At 47.3% G+C, this 12,396-nt stretch overlaps 1 non-coding gene across 1 annotated transcript; it reads left to right on the top strand.

Moving 5' to 3' along the window:
• Window positions 1–338: 338 nt before the first annotated feature.
• LOC119434976 (U6 spliceosomal RNA) lies at window positions 339–441 on the top strand. The gene has a single exon (XR_005188721.1). It is a non-coding gene; the product is annotated as a U6 spliceosomal RNA (small nuclear RNA).
• Window positions 442–12,396: the final 11,955 nt, after the last annotated feature.

Below are 12,396 nucleotides of genomic sequence, written 5' to 3'. Positions count from 1 at the left end.
TGCCTCACCGCTCACTCACGCACTCACGAAAAGAAATAACAGCGTGGCTACGCGAAAATAGAACTGATAACAGCCGAAGAATACGCTGACTGATTACTTGTACTGATATTCTGCTCTCAAAATATAAGCAAGTAGCCCTGGCTAACAAAGAGCGCGTCACGTTGAAAGAGATAGGTAGAAAATATTTGCGCACAGTGCGAAAATAGACAGGCCATAGATTTAAGGAGGGATGCGTCTTCAACGTAGCGCTGCTGTCGATCGCTGGTGACGTAGCGGAAGTGTCGCGAAGAGGCTCTTGGCCACGCGCTCGCGTGGTCCGCAAACTTTTGTGGTTGACTGTACTTCCAAAGTACATATACTAAAATTGGAACGATACAGAGAAGATTAGCATGGCCCCTGCGCAAGGATGACACGCAAAATCGTGAAGCGTTCCACATTTTTTTCTACTTTCCAGCATGAAACGAAATTGTTACTGTTGAATTTTTTTATTTTTTTTAAGCTTCTGTATGTTCTTTGCACTAAGCTCTGCCAGCACAATTATGTTTCAGGATGTCTTAGTCTGCAATACAAACATAACCGCACGAAAACCTCAAGGAATAAATCACTACTAATGAATATATTGACACGTATACATGTTTATCTTTCACCGGTGGCCGCTTTCCACCGGCTAACAAATGTTAAACGTTATCGCTCGGCGCAGGACGCGCCTGTATCGGAAGTTTCTAGAACGTTATCGGTGCTTCTTTCCGTTGCTTGTTTTCACCGACGCTTATGTGATCTGATTGTGTGACCGACGCGAATTGTCTAGAACTTTCTGGAAGACCCGCGGGCATCAGGGATTAATCTGGAACCTTCGATGACTCAGGTATAAAAGCCGACGCGTTTCGCCGCTGATCAGATTTCGACGACCGCCGACTGTGTTCGCCGCTTTCGTTGTGCTTCGAGTGTAGCTTGCTTTTGTGGGCACAGGTTCGCCCAATAAACAACCAGTTTCGTCATACACAGTTTTACTACTGTTTACTTCAGCGTCACTACTACGTGACAATATAGTGTCATCTGTCTGAACCAATTACAACTCAAAGCACCGGAGAATATAGAACTGTAATGATCGAGCTGTTTTTAATAAAAGGCGTATACAGACATATTCCTGAAAAACATGGTTCTCCATTTTCGTTCGGGGTGCAGGAGAGCACATTTACCACAATTGTCACGACATGGTGATTAGCGGGCAAGGGGGGGGGGGGGGGGGGGGGGGACAGCTGAAGAAAATTTTCAGATGTGCATGTGTCTGCGCTTCTGTTCCTCCAATGTCCTATTTCTTTAAAATTAGAAGAAACGTCGCTGTATGCGTTGTTAGATAAGTTATGGCTGTAATTAGTTTGTGATAAGATAAGTTTAGGATTAGATAAGTTATATGATGTAATTTTACAACGCCACCGGGCTAGTCCGACTTTGAGAACCGATTTAACAGTTACTTTGGATTGCGTTCTACCTTGGGTGGTGATCGACGGCCCCAACCACGCTGAACCCAATTTCTTCCCTAATCCTGAACACGCATGTCGAAAAATTATTAAATGGCGTTCGCAAATTCAATGAAAAATTTGGAGGACCATAAGCTTTATCTTTGAGAGTGGAACGCGATAGCATTCAAAGATCCCTAGATGCTTCTCAAACTTCCCGGCAACTGCAGCTATGCACAAAGGCGAGTTTTATGAAAGAAACGCGGCCTCTTGCGTGGGACGATACCGAAGTTTGTGCACAGCCGCGCCAAAAAAATTACATCATTCTCATGTTTCCGTTATTGTTTCGCACCTTTAATATTTGAGTCAGAGAAGGTTTAACATAAAAGGCATGCGCTGTCGGTGTTTTGTTTCATGGCATTTGTTTGTGGGCTGACATTCTCAAAATTCCGAGGAATAACTTTGTCAACAAAGTAAGACAATGTATGGGCAACTTTAGTTCTAGGATGGTGTGGCAATATAACCCGCATACACACCGCATGCCATATACATATACCTAAATATATACGGTAAGTTTAGTTAACGGGACGCCGGCACCGACACCGGATTTTCCGCGACACGGGGCCCTTAACGCTCTCGCGTTAAAATATTAATTGATCACATTTGCTTTATGAACAATCCACAAGTTGCAATGGCGCCCATTCCAATCCGGAAACAGCTCGTAAGATATGGGCATTTCAGCCTCTAGAAAAAAAAAATGAGAGAAAGACGCAGGCGCGCAGCCGTTGTCATGTCATCGTCGCCGTCGATTTCGTTGTTGTCGAGCCGTCTTGGTCACATGGTCGTCGTCGTCACGCTGTCGTGCCGTGTTAACACTGTTGCGCAAAGCCAAATCATGTTGCGCAATGTTGCGTCATGTTGCGCGAAACCAAATCACGTTGACGATAGTTTGTGCAACCAGCGTCAAGCACCGCTACGACGCGAGCTGATTTATTGATACTGGGTCATTGTTACTTTAATTGACAATCACATTCAGTGGTTTCTGTAACAATTCTTGTGTCGCAGGAATAATCAACGGGAAAACGTGTTTTTAACTGTTCATATACAATGTCTACGTAGCGACGTTTAGCTTGGTACCGTGCTCTCTAGCGTCAAACGACGCTCTTCTTCTTTTTGCCACCTCTTGCCGAACTGCGGTGCGTAATTGAAGCACATTATGTCACTTTCTATCAGTGCAGAGCTTGTCTTCAAGACAGTAGAATAAAAGACATGCGCAGCATCGGAAGTTGTTGATTACAGGCTTTTGCGCACTAAGTTGGCTGAAGATCATGGCGATAGCTGAAGGAAAAATGATTAAGCACTTTTAGGAAAGCTAGGCAGGATGTGGAAGATGGCAAGTACATAGCGCTGTCTGTGGGAGTATATGACTCTAACATTCATTGAGCAGGCATAGAGAAAGAAATTGAACAAGAGGGGACACTCGGCAAAAACTGGGAACAGGAAACACGTCACCATACGTCACGCTATACTTCTGACACCGAACGTTAGCTGCCGCGAGCATCGAAAAAAAAGAAAGTGAACCTAAGTTAACAGGCATTGATTTATTTTTTTCATTCTTTGCCGCGAAAACTAAAACGTTTTGCGTATAAATGAACTTAATTAAGCTTTGCGACTTATTTTCCTTGCCTTACCTAGCCACAGGTCAATGACGCGCCAGTACATGCGTCATCCGCCAGACACTCCCCCGAAGCCAGCGAGGAAGGCTGCGCGCGCGTTTGAGCGCTCGCGCGCGGCGACCCGTCTGTCTCCTTTTTTTCTTTTTTAAATGTAACCTGGTTTATTGGGCTCTCGGCATATTCTTGCGTTCCTTCTGCACTGGGACAAGACACCACTGCACTATTGGACAACGGCAAGGTGAGAAATCTTGTTTCACAGTCTACGACGCAATTAGGCTTACGGCACGGTACCGAGAATTAAGACGCAGTTAGCGAAAAACAGCTCGGCCATCCTGGCGCAGTTAATTTGAGTTAATGAATCGTGCTGAGACATGTTTCCGACGCTTCCTATGGGACTGTTGTAATTATTTCGGTTTTTGAGCCACACTGGCCGCACAGGGCACCGTGTCGCAGTTAGCGAGAACTCAGCCGTGGTGTGTAGTCTAGTGCATCTTGCTAGAAGTTTGTGCCGCTTTTTCTGATCCCAGACATTACTGAAAAGTAATTTCGTTACTTTCTGGGGTACTTTTGAGGCACGCTGGCCGCACAGCGCGCTGTGACGCAGTTAGCCATAAGCAGCTCGGCCGTGGTGATATAGTTTGGCGTGTAATGAATCTTAGAGGGACAAGTCTGTGACGTTTTTTGTGGCTCCGCAACAACATATACCTTCTTTCGGTACTCACGCCTGTTGAAAACGCGATGGCCGATTGCCAAGAGTGATAACATGGGGTGTGCTCCTGGCGCCGGCAGAACGCGCGAACGACGGACATATCAGAAACTTGTAATTCGAAAATTACGTCTTCTAAAGGACTGAAAAAAGGCATTGCACCCACGCATTTGTCTTGAGTGCCTGTTGCGTCCGTCTCTATGTATGTAGCGTACCGTCGCGTCGCCCGAGGCCAAGTTTTGGAAACGCGAAGTCGCTCGTGTATTTGGGCTGCCAAAGTGCAGGAAATAATGCCCGGAAATGGGGGAACGCTTGGAAATCAGATGTTTTCATATATGTTTGGGATGAGTCGGGTATTTTCTACGCCATGTATGTAAAAGCGAATTGCTTTAGTTTGTAATGCCGCCCATTCACCGCTTTCGCACGTTTCGCCTCTACACGTAGTATTCCTATGTCTAAATATCAAAGTGACTCATGCTTGTAACATGCTGTTACGTGCTTGCAAATGTAACATGCTTGTAATTTACTTTTTTTTTTCAGCTGGTGCCGTCCAGTGGAGCCTCATACAGGAACTACTGCCTTACCTGCTTGTGTCACAACGTTGGATGAACGCACAAAAAGCGCGGAACGAGCTTTTATATAGAGCAAAATAAATATTTCCTCATTGCACAAAAGGTCTTGCATCTACTTTGTGAAATTGCACGTGGCACAGATTCGATGGGACTTTACGAGATCGTTCGCAATAATTTTTACTAAATAATAAACCGATTCTGCACGAAGCGCAAAAAAAAGAGGGGGGGGGCGCAGCCGGCGTGCTAGCTTGCGTTCAAAATACGCGCGCCCAAAACCGAAACCGGAAGTGATGTAAGTGATTGACACCGACCGCTTGGCACGCTGCAGTCAATTCGGCCGCTGGGCCCTATGGGAGTGTCCCCTCTTGTTGAATTCCTTTCTCTATGGCGTAGGCGCGTGAAACTTTACTTAAAGTGATTTTGATGTGTGGCAAAGTCAATGTGCAGCAGACGCAATTAACGATTCTGTTTGCTCATCTGTTTTGTTTATATCAAGTTCGATGTATTGCATGTGTGGTACGTTATATTGTACTCTACGTTCATACAACAGTTGTACGGGTACCTACGGGTAAATAAATTTCCTTGTCAACTAAACTTAAAGTAGTAGTGGTTTATTAAGTAAAGATGATGGAACCGTACTTCGATTACAACTAGAGTGTACTAGATTGGGGGAGTGGGTCCTGGGCGGGCTCCCTGATGAGGCCATTTTTAAATGCCATGCATTTCTTGGCGAACATTTGCCACTTTGACAGTATCTATCTAGCCGCCTACGTCTTGGTGCTCTCATGGTCGTATCGTTAACTTGATATTTACCAAAATTGACAAACTATGACTAGAGTGTATGACGAACATAAATGATAGCTCACGACAATAATATCATGACATGCGTGTCATGTAGGTCGTGAAACAGCTGCCTAGGTCTTGGTGCTCTCGTGGTCCTTTCGTTAATGTGGTAGGTACTTAAATTGGCATAGTATGGTAACAGTGTATGACGAACATAAATGATAGGTCATGACAATGACATGCGCATCATGTAGGTTATCAAACAGCCGCCTTAAATAACAATGACCAAGCGAAAAAACATTAACACTCAAAAACCCCTCAAATCGGTTTGGACGTGCGTACTAAGTGAAGGCAACACCAAGGAGGTTTAAAAAAAACTTAAACCTCCTTGGGCAACACTAAAGGATGATGCTAGAAGTCATAGTCATGAGCAAGACTCAGCAAAACAGACAATGACTCAGCGAAAAAAAGATTAACACTCAAAAACCACTGAAATGGGTTCGGACGTGGGTACCAAGTGAAGGAAACACTAAAGGATGGCGGTAGAAGAAATAGTCATGAGCATGCCTCAGCAAAAATTACAACTACTCAGTGAAAAAAAGATTAACACTCAGAACTACTGAAATGGGTTATGGCGTGGGCACTAAGTGAAGAAAACACTAAAGGATGATGGTAGACGACATAGTCATGAGCATGCATAGTCATGAGCATGCATGACAATCACTCCGCAAAAAAAGATTAACATTCAAAAACCACTGAAATGGGTTCGGACGTGGGTACCAAGTGAAGGAAACACTAAAGGATGGCGGCAGAAGAAACAGTCATGAGCATGACTCAGCAAAAATTACAATTACTTAGTGAAAAAAAGATTAACACTCAGAACTAGTGAAATGGGTTATGGCGTGGGCACTAAGTGAAGAAAACACTAAAGGATGATGGTAGACGACATAGTCATGAGCATGCATAGTCATGAGCATGCATGACAATCACTCCGCAAAAAAAGATTAACATTCAAAAACCACTGAAATGGGTTCGGACGTGGGTACTAAGTGAAGGAAACACTGAAGGTTGATGGTAGAAGCCATAGTAATGAGCAATTGTCGGCAAAAATGACAGAGTCAGCGAAAAAATATTAACACTAAAAATTACTAAAATAGGTTCGGACGTGGGTACTTAGTGAGAGAGAGAGAAATAACTTTATTGAGGAAAATAGGGTTAAGAGGGCCGGAGGGTGCGTCCTTAGTCCAGGACTCCAGTGGCCACCGCCACGCGCCGTGCCTGGTCGAGGAGGCTCAGTTGAGTCTCTAGGTCAGTCATTAGCATGACTCAGCAAAAATGACAATTACTCAGCGAAAAAAAAATAACACTCAAAAGCCGATGGAATGGGATCGGATGTGGTACTAAGTGCAGAAAAAGGCTAAAGGTCAATGGTCGAAGTTATAGTCATTAGCATGGCTAAGGCTTTTAAGGTCTCCTAGGCGTTGCTAAAGGGACTCCTGAGGACTCATGACGTGAATGCCATGACATGCGTGTCATGTAGGTCACGAAAAAGCCACCTACGTCTTGGTGCTCTCATGGTAGTTTCGTTAACTTGGTAGGCTCCCCGCATACTGCTTCGCATAGATCGGTTCCCACAGGGCGTGGGATCTGGCGGCTTTTTATGCAGTGCCGCCTTGTTCTTTACGTATGTAGTAGAACGGCCGCTACGTTAAAAAAAAAAAAAAGTGCGGCCTGCTGCGTCGCGTCGCCGTCAATGGGCGAGCGCGTCTCGGCTGAGTTGACAGTTGCGGCCGCTGTTTTAGGGGCGAAGCTCCTTAGGGTGTGGGTCTGTCCCTCCTCTGTAGTAGTAGTAGTAGTCGTCGTAGTAGGTAGCCACGTCTACTTTTATGAGAAAAAAAATTCCGAGAGTTGTGGCCGTAGCGGAATCGAACCAGGGACCCCTCGCTTCTGAACGCGTGGCGCTAACCACTACGCCACGAAGCGCACATAGACAGACGCACCACGATGGCAATAAATACCCAACATTAACGAAAGACTGCGCGTTTCTAACGCGTTTGTGCTAGCGCGTTACGGCCCGTGCAAGAAGCTGGTGTAAGACGCTGTGGACTCTCCGCCTTACCCCCCCGTATTCATAAACGCTGATGGCGTCGGCAAACGCGGTGCACGTTCCGGCATGTGTAAACGGCTGCGTAAGACGCTGTGGCCTCTTCCCCTTAGAGTACTGCACGTTTCTAACGCGTTTGTGCTAGCGTCCCCTTAAGCGGGAGATGGTGCAATTATAATGAAGGGCGCTGTTATAAAATAGGAATGACGTCACATATGGCGCGTGTCATTGGTGGAAGTCAATCGTTCGATTTAGTGCGGCGAGACTGGGCGAATTACACGGAAGATTCACGGTTTACCGATGATTCCCTCCGGAGCTTCGCCCACTCATCATCATTCACCCCGTGGATATGCGGTGTTTTTTTGGTGAGGACGCCACTGCTCCGGTACGCAAGGCAGGCGCCGGTTCGTGCTACAGTGTGGTTGCCTCAGGATTTATGCGTGTCGGTGTGCTTTTTCGTGCGCACTCTCGAGTGCTTTTTTTGTGTGATCGTGTGTGTGAGCAGCTTTCCTCATGTTTCCTGTGCTTGAGTACGGTTCTTTGCTGTGCGCGTGTGTGGCAGACGGTTTTTTCTAGCGGTGTGATGCCGCGAAGCTCTTGTGTGCCGCTGCGCAACTCGAACGCGAGAAGAGACACTACTGTGAAGTACCACGAATTCCCCTGCGATCTACAGGGTCGGGTAGGTTGGCTGAAGAATATTTCACGCCAAGGGCCGTCACGGAAAGGAGGCAAGTGGGAGCCAAGCAACAGGTCGCTGCTATGTTCATTACATTTTACTGATAATGACTATAAAAAGAACAGGAACATTAGGCTTTTGCTTCTGACTGCGGCCCCGACTGTGTTTCCCGGTTATCCGCAGTACGTGCAAAAAATGAACGCGCAGCCCAGGAAACGCCGGCGAAGGAATCCAGCTGATGACGCAATAGTTGGGGTAGGTGATTGTGAAAGCTCAGGAGAAAGCCCCAAGATCAAAGGTTCCTCGCACCCTGTGAAAGACGAGATCGAAGTACTCGTTCCACGGTCGGCCTCAGAATCTTGCAGAGAACGTAGTTTTCCTGTAGATCAGGCCTGCCAAACAACATTAGATCTTGCGCATGTCTTGGAAGAGTCAAAGAAAGCAGTCAACAGATTGAAAAAGAAAGTTGCTCGTCAAGGAGAACAGTTGAAAAAATTGAAGGGAGCGCCTTTGAGGGAGCACCTTTGAGGGAGCGCCTTTTAACTTATGAAAGCAACAAAGATGAGCAGCGTGTAAAAAAAAGGAAACGGAGGCAGAAGGAAGAAACGTGCATAGAACAAGCGCTTGTCATTTCTGCGTATACATCTTATTTTGCCACCGTTCCTTTATTATTATAATTATTATTTGATTTGTAAACATATACGCAGGAAACAGAAAGCGATGAGCAAGGCTGGCACCTGCCACCAGAAGGGCACAACGCCTGCCTACTCTTTAGAAAGGAGGAGACAAACGTAGAAATGAAAGATAGGAAGGAGGGGAGGAAAGAAGAAAAAAAGAGCGAGATGACAAATCTCAAAGAATAAAGTACAAACATTACGCGCTACTGATTTCAAGTCATGCATCTTCACTAACCTGCCAAACCTGCCGCACTTGTCAGATTGCAGAGAACAGACACATAGAGGAAAAGTTATATTTCAGTAGAAAATGCGTCAGGGCCCTTAATTTGGCCACCCTCCTCAGTGCCTCGATCACTCACTGCTTCGTCTTGAAGAAACACGTAAATCCCCTCCCGATTATTCATAATAGAGCACTTATTTTCATTTCAGGTGAGTCGAGCGGGCAGCCTTAATTCATGGAGAGCATTGAGGCCCAGTCTACAAAAGATTGGCACTCCTAGGGCAGACTTTTCATGTATGTGGTGTAATCGGCACTCATAATAACGACTTCAATATTCAACCTGTAATGTGCAACTATAAAACGCGTTATTTACGGCCTGATCAGAGTCACTGTCACGCGTACGAACGCGGCTGTGGAAGCGCTTCTCCGTGAACGGCTGGCTGTACCAGAGCACTGGCGCCAGAGCGGGTGTGAGAAGAACTAGGCCCGAGACGCCGTTCCGGCGCCACGCAGCAGGCCGCACCTTTTTATTCCGATAGCAATTATATGGACACTTCAAGCAGATGCCTGCCGTCGTCGCCGCCGTGAGGTTCCATATAAAGTCCAAGGGCGATAAAATCGTCGCAGCGCGCCTTGTGCGAGTGAAAGCGCGCGTGGGACGCGCGCTATCACGGAGAGCGAGCGCACGGCGGAAAGCAAACGCGACTTCCGTGGCGCGAAACGCCGTGGTGGTATGGCAGAGAGTGAGGGAGGGGGGGGGGGCGACGCTTTGCTGCGGCACCAAATGCGTATCTTGCAACCGGGCGCAAGGGAAACTGGCGACGCTATCTCCCACGCGAAAGGAGCAAAGCGGGAAGGAAGCGCGGAAGGGAGGGGGGAGGCGGCTTCTACTCTGCCAACAAATGCGTTCATGTACTTTGCGCTTTGCGCTTGGTTCTTTATTATGTTTGCGCCGGTACGGGCTGCCGGTGTTGTTGCCCGCGCCGTATCTTGCAAGCAATCTCCACACGGCTCTGACCTTTGTATGCGCGCTGTGCATTCGGCCGCTCAGTTTCCGTTGAAGCGATAGACCGCACGAACCTTCGCTCGCTTCGGCGCCTGCGCTGGCTGCCAGCGTTTGGACATTGGTTGTCTGCGGTCATCGAGTCTTATCTATTCATGCGTGCTTGTGCGCGCTGACACCACGAGTGTTAATTCAGTTAGTAAGTGAATGTGTCCAACTTTATGCAGCCGATAAAACCCACTATCCCTAGTCCGAATAGAGCTCTCTGCTAATTTGCTATCGCAATTGATGCTTCGCCTTTCGGGCGAAACTGCATGGCATCATTATTCCGCTTTAAAGAAGGGCCTAAATTTTTAATAGTTTACCCCAGCACCTCGGTTAAGGAATCCTCAGGCGAAGTAAATGGCACAGTGATCGTCATTGGAGCCACAACAGCAAGTATTATGCCTGTGTGTTGTCTAAAGCAAACACCGTCCTCCGACTACTTTCCTGGATGATGTTTTTTAATGCAACTTTAAGAAGGCGTCGCCGACTCGAGAATTAACAGCATACCTGGAAGCATTTGGTGCAAAGAGTAAGTCTTTTATCTAAATGTGCACTGGAGGCTTAGCAGTAAACAATGTGTGAAGCAAATAATATTGCTTTCGTGTGACGCCAGCGCCTCCACCTGGGCGTCTCCACCTGGGCGTCTCTTTCCACGTACGAATGTGTCACCATTAGACAGACAGTTCAGTCTCTTGCTTAAATGCGACGTGGTAAAGCGAATTTCACATATTTCGAGCTCTTTTCGGTATTTTAAAGCGAAGCTTTCTGTGTCTCAGTGATTCGCCCGTGAGCGCCGAAAACGCACTGCAGGAAAGCCAACAAATTATCTGCGCATTTGCGCACACGACAGAACAGCAGCGCACGACATACGTATCGTAGAACACTGCAGTTTACATTCGCAGTTGTACCGATAAGAACAATGGGAACTGCAATGCCACGCTACCCAGACGAACTGTATACATTTGCATTGCATTACACATGTCACACAATGCATTCCCGGCCGTCACCATGCGCAGGCCGCGGGTGCTGCGCAGCGCACGGCAGAAGAAGAGGCTGCAGTACGCGAACGTAAGCGCGAGCGCGATCGCGCCCGTAAGGCCGATCCCGTGTGTCGGCAACGGCAGAGCCTCTGACTGTCCACCAGAGCGATCACAAGGCAGTACTAGCTGAGCAAGTGTAGAGTCGTCCATGAAAGTGCGAGTGTGTGCAATTGATCAACGTGTACATGATCTAAAATAAAGGCTATGCAACCTAACGAAATGTGCCTTCATTCAACTTCAACGTTCAAAAAATGCAATCCTAAACAAGGAATCAAATCCCTTATGCATCGCATCGGGCCGCTCAGCATTTCTTGGGTTCGTTGCCTGGTCGTTGACTTTGTACTTTGATTCAGTTTGCATGGGAGAAAGCTTCGCGTTCAACCATCTTTCTTTAAGAGAGGGGCTTTGATTTTTTTTTATATGAATTGTGATGAAGAACAAATATGTTTGGGAAATATATGGTACAGAATTAGGTTTCAACATAGGAGGAGGAGGAATAAACTTTTAATTGTGGAACCAACACTTTAAGATGGCCGGGCCTAAGCCTCCCATGAGGGGACGTCGAGGGCTTGCCTCACCGCCGCCTCACGGGCGTGCTGGGTCGCCCAGCACAGTATCTTTTTTTTTTTTTTTTTTTTTTTTACTGTGCGGATAGCTATATTCTTGATGAAAATTACGCAAACTCAGCTAACGCCTCGATTTGTAGTAGTTTCTGCGCAACTGATGTCTGCCAGCTGTCGCAATGTTGTGCAGTCGACACGAAATCCAGCAGTCGTTCAGACGCTTTCGACCGGATCCCAGGAGCCCTGCCGCTCAGGGGCGTAGCCAGAAATTTTTTTCGGGGGGGGGGGGGGGGGGTTTCACTGGCCAGACGGAGGGGGGGGGTGGGGGGGCCTGCTGTTGCCTACGCGACGTGATCCATAATAAATATCGGTAGTTTAAACCAGACTCTATACATGTATATCCAAGACATGGGACTCTCCCCCCCCCCCCCCACCTCGCGTGTGCGTGTTCTTGTGAAGAAATAAAGGAAAAAGTAAAGTAAGCGCCGTAAAATACAGTAAGTGTTACAGGTACAGTGAGCGTTTGAGCAACGGTCTCTCATCGCGCCACTGAATGGACCAGTCCTCGAAAACGCGTCATTGAGACGACCCGCCCGATCGGAGAAGACATCATTAATCGTTAAGGCTCATTCACACCGGCGAATGACAGTGGTCGCGCGACCAGTCGCAAATGGTCGCTTTTCTAGAAAAGAGACCATTTTGGGCCAGTCTCTCACCGCTCGATTTTTCAGTCCCGCGACTGTGCTCGCAAAGCTGCTCAACCATTCAGCGCCGCGCCGAAGTGATGTGGTCGTCGTCCACGTCACGATAGCCTGCTACAGGCCGGTAATTGGTGTCTTGTCCTGTGATTCTGGGACGCAGCATTTGCAGC

The sequence above is a fragment of the Dermacentor silvarum genome, unplaced genomic scaffold, assembly GCF_013339745.2.
Source record: "Dermacentor silvarum isolate Dsil-2018 unplaced genomic scaffold, BIME_Dsil_1.4 Seq3570, whole genome shotgun sequence".
In the NCBI taxonomy this organism is placed as follows: domain Eukaryota; kingdom Metazoa; phylum Arthropoda; class Arachnida; order Ixodida; family Ixodidae; genus Dermacentor; species Dermacentor silvarum.
The sequence above is the reverse complement of the archived record's forward strand: the minus strand, read 5'-3'. Positions and strand labels throughout refer to the sequence as shown.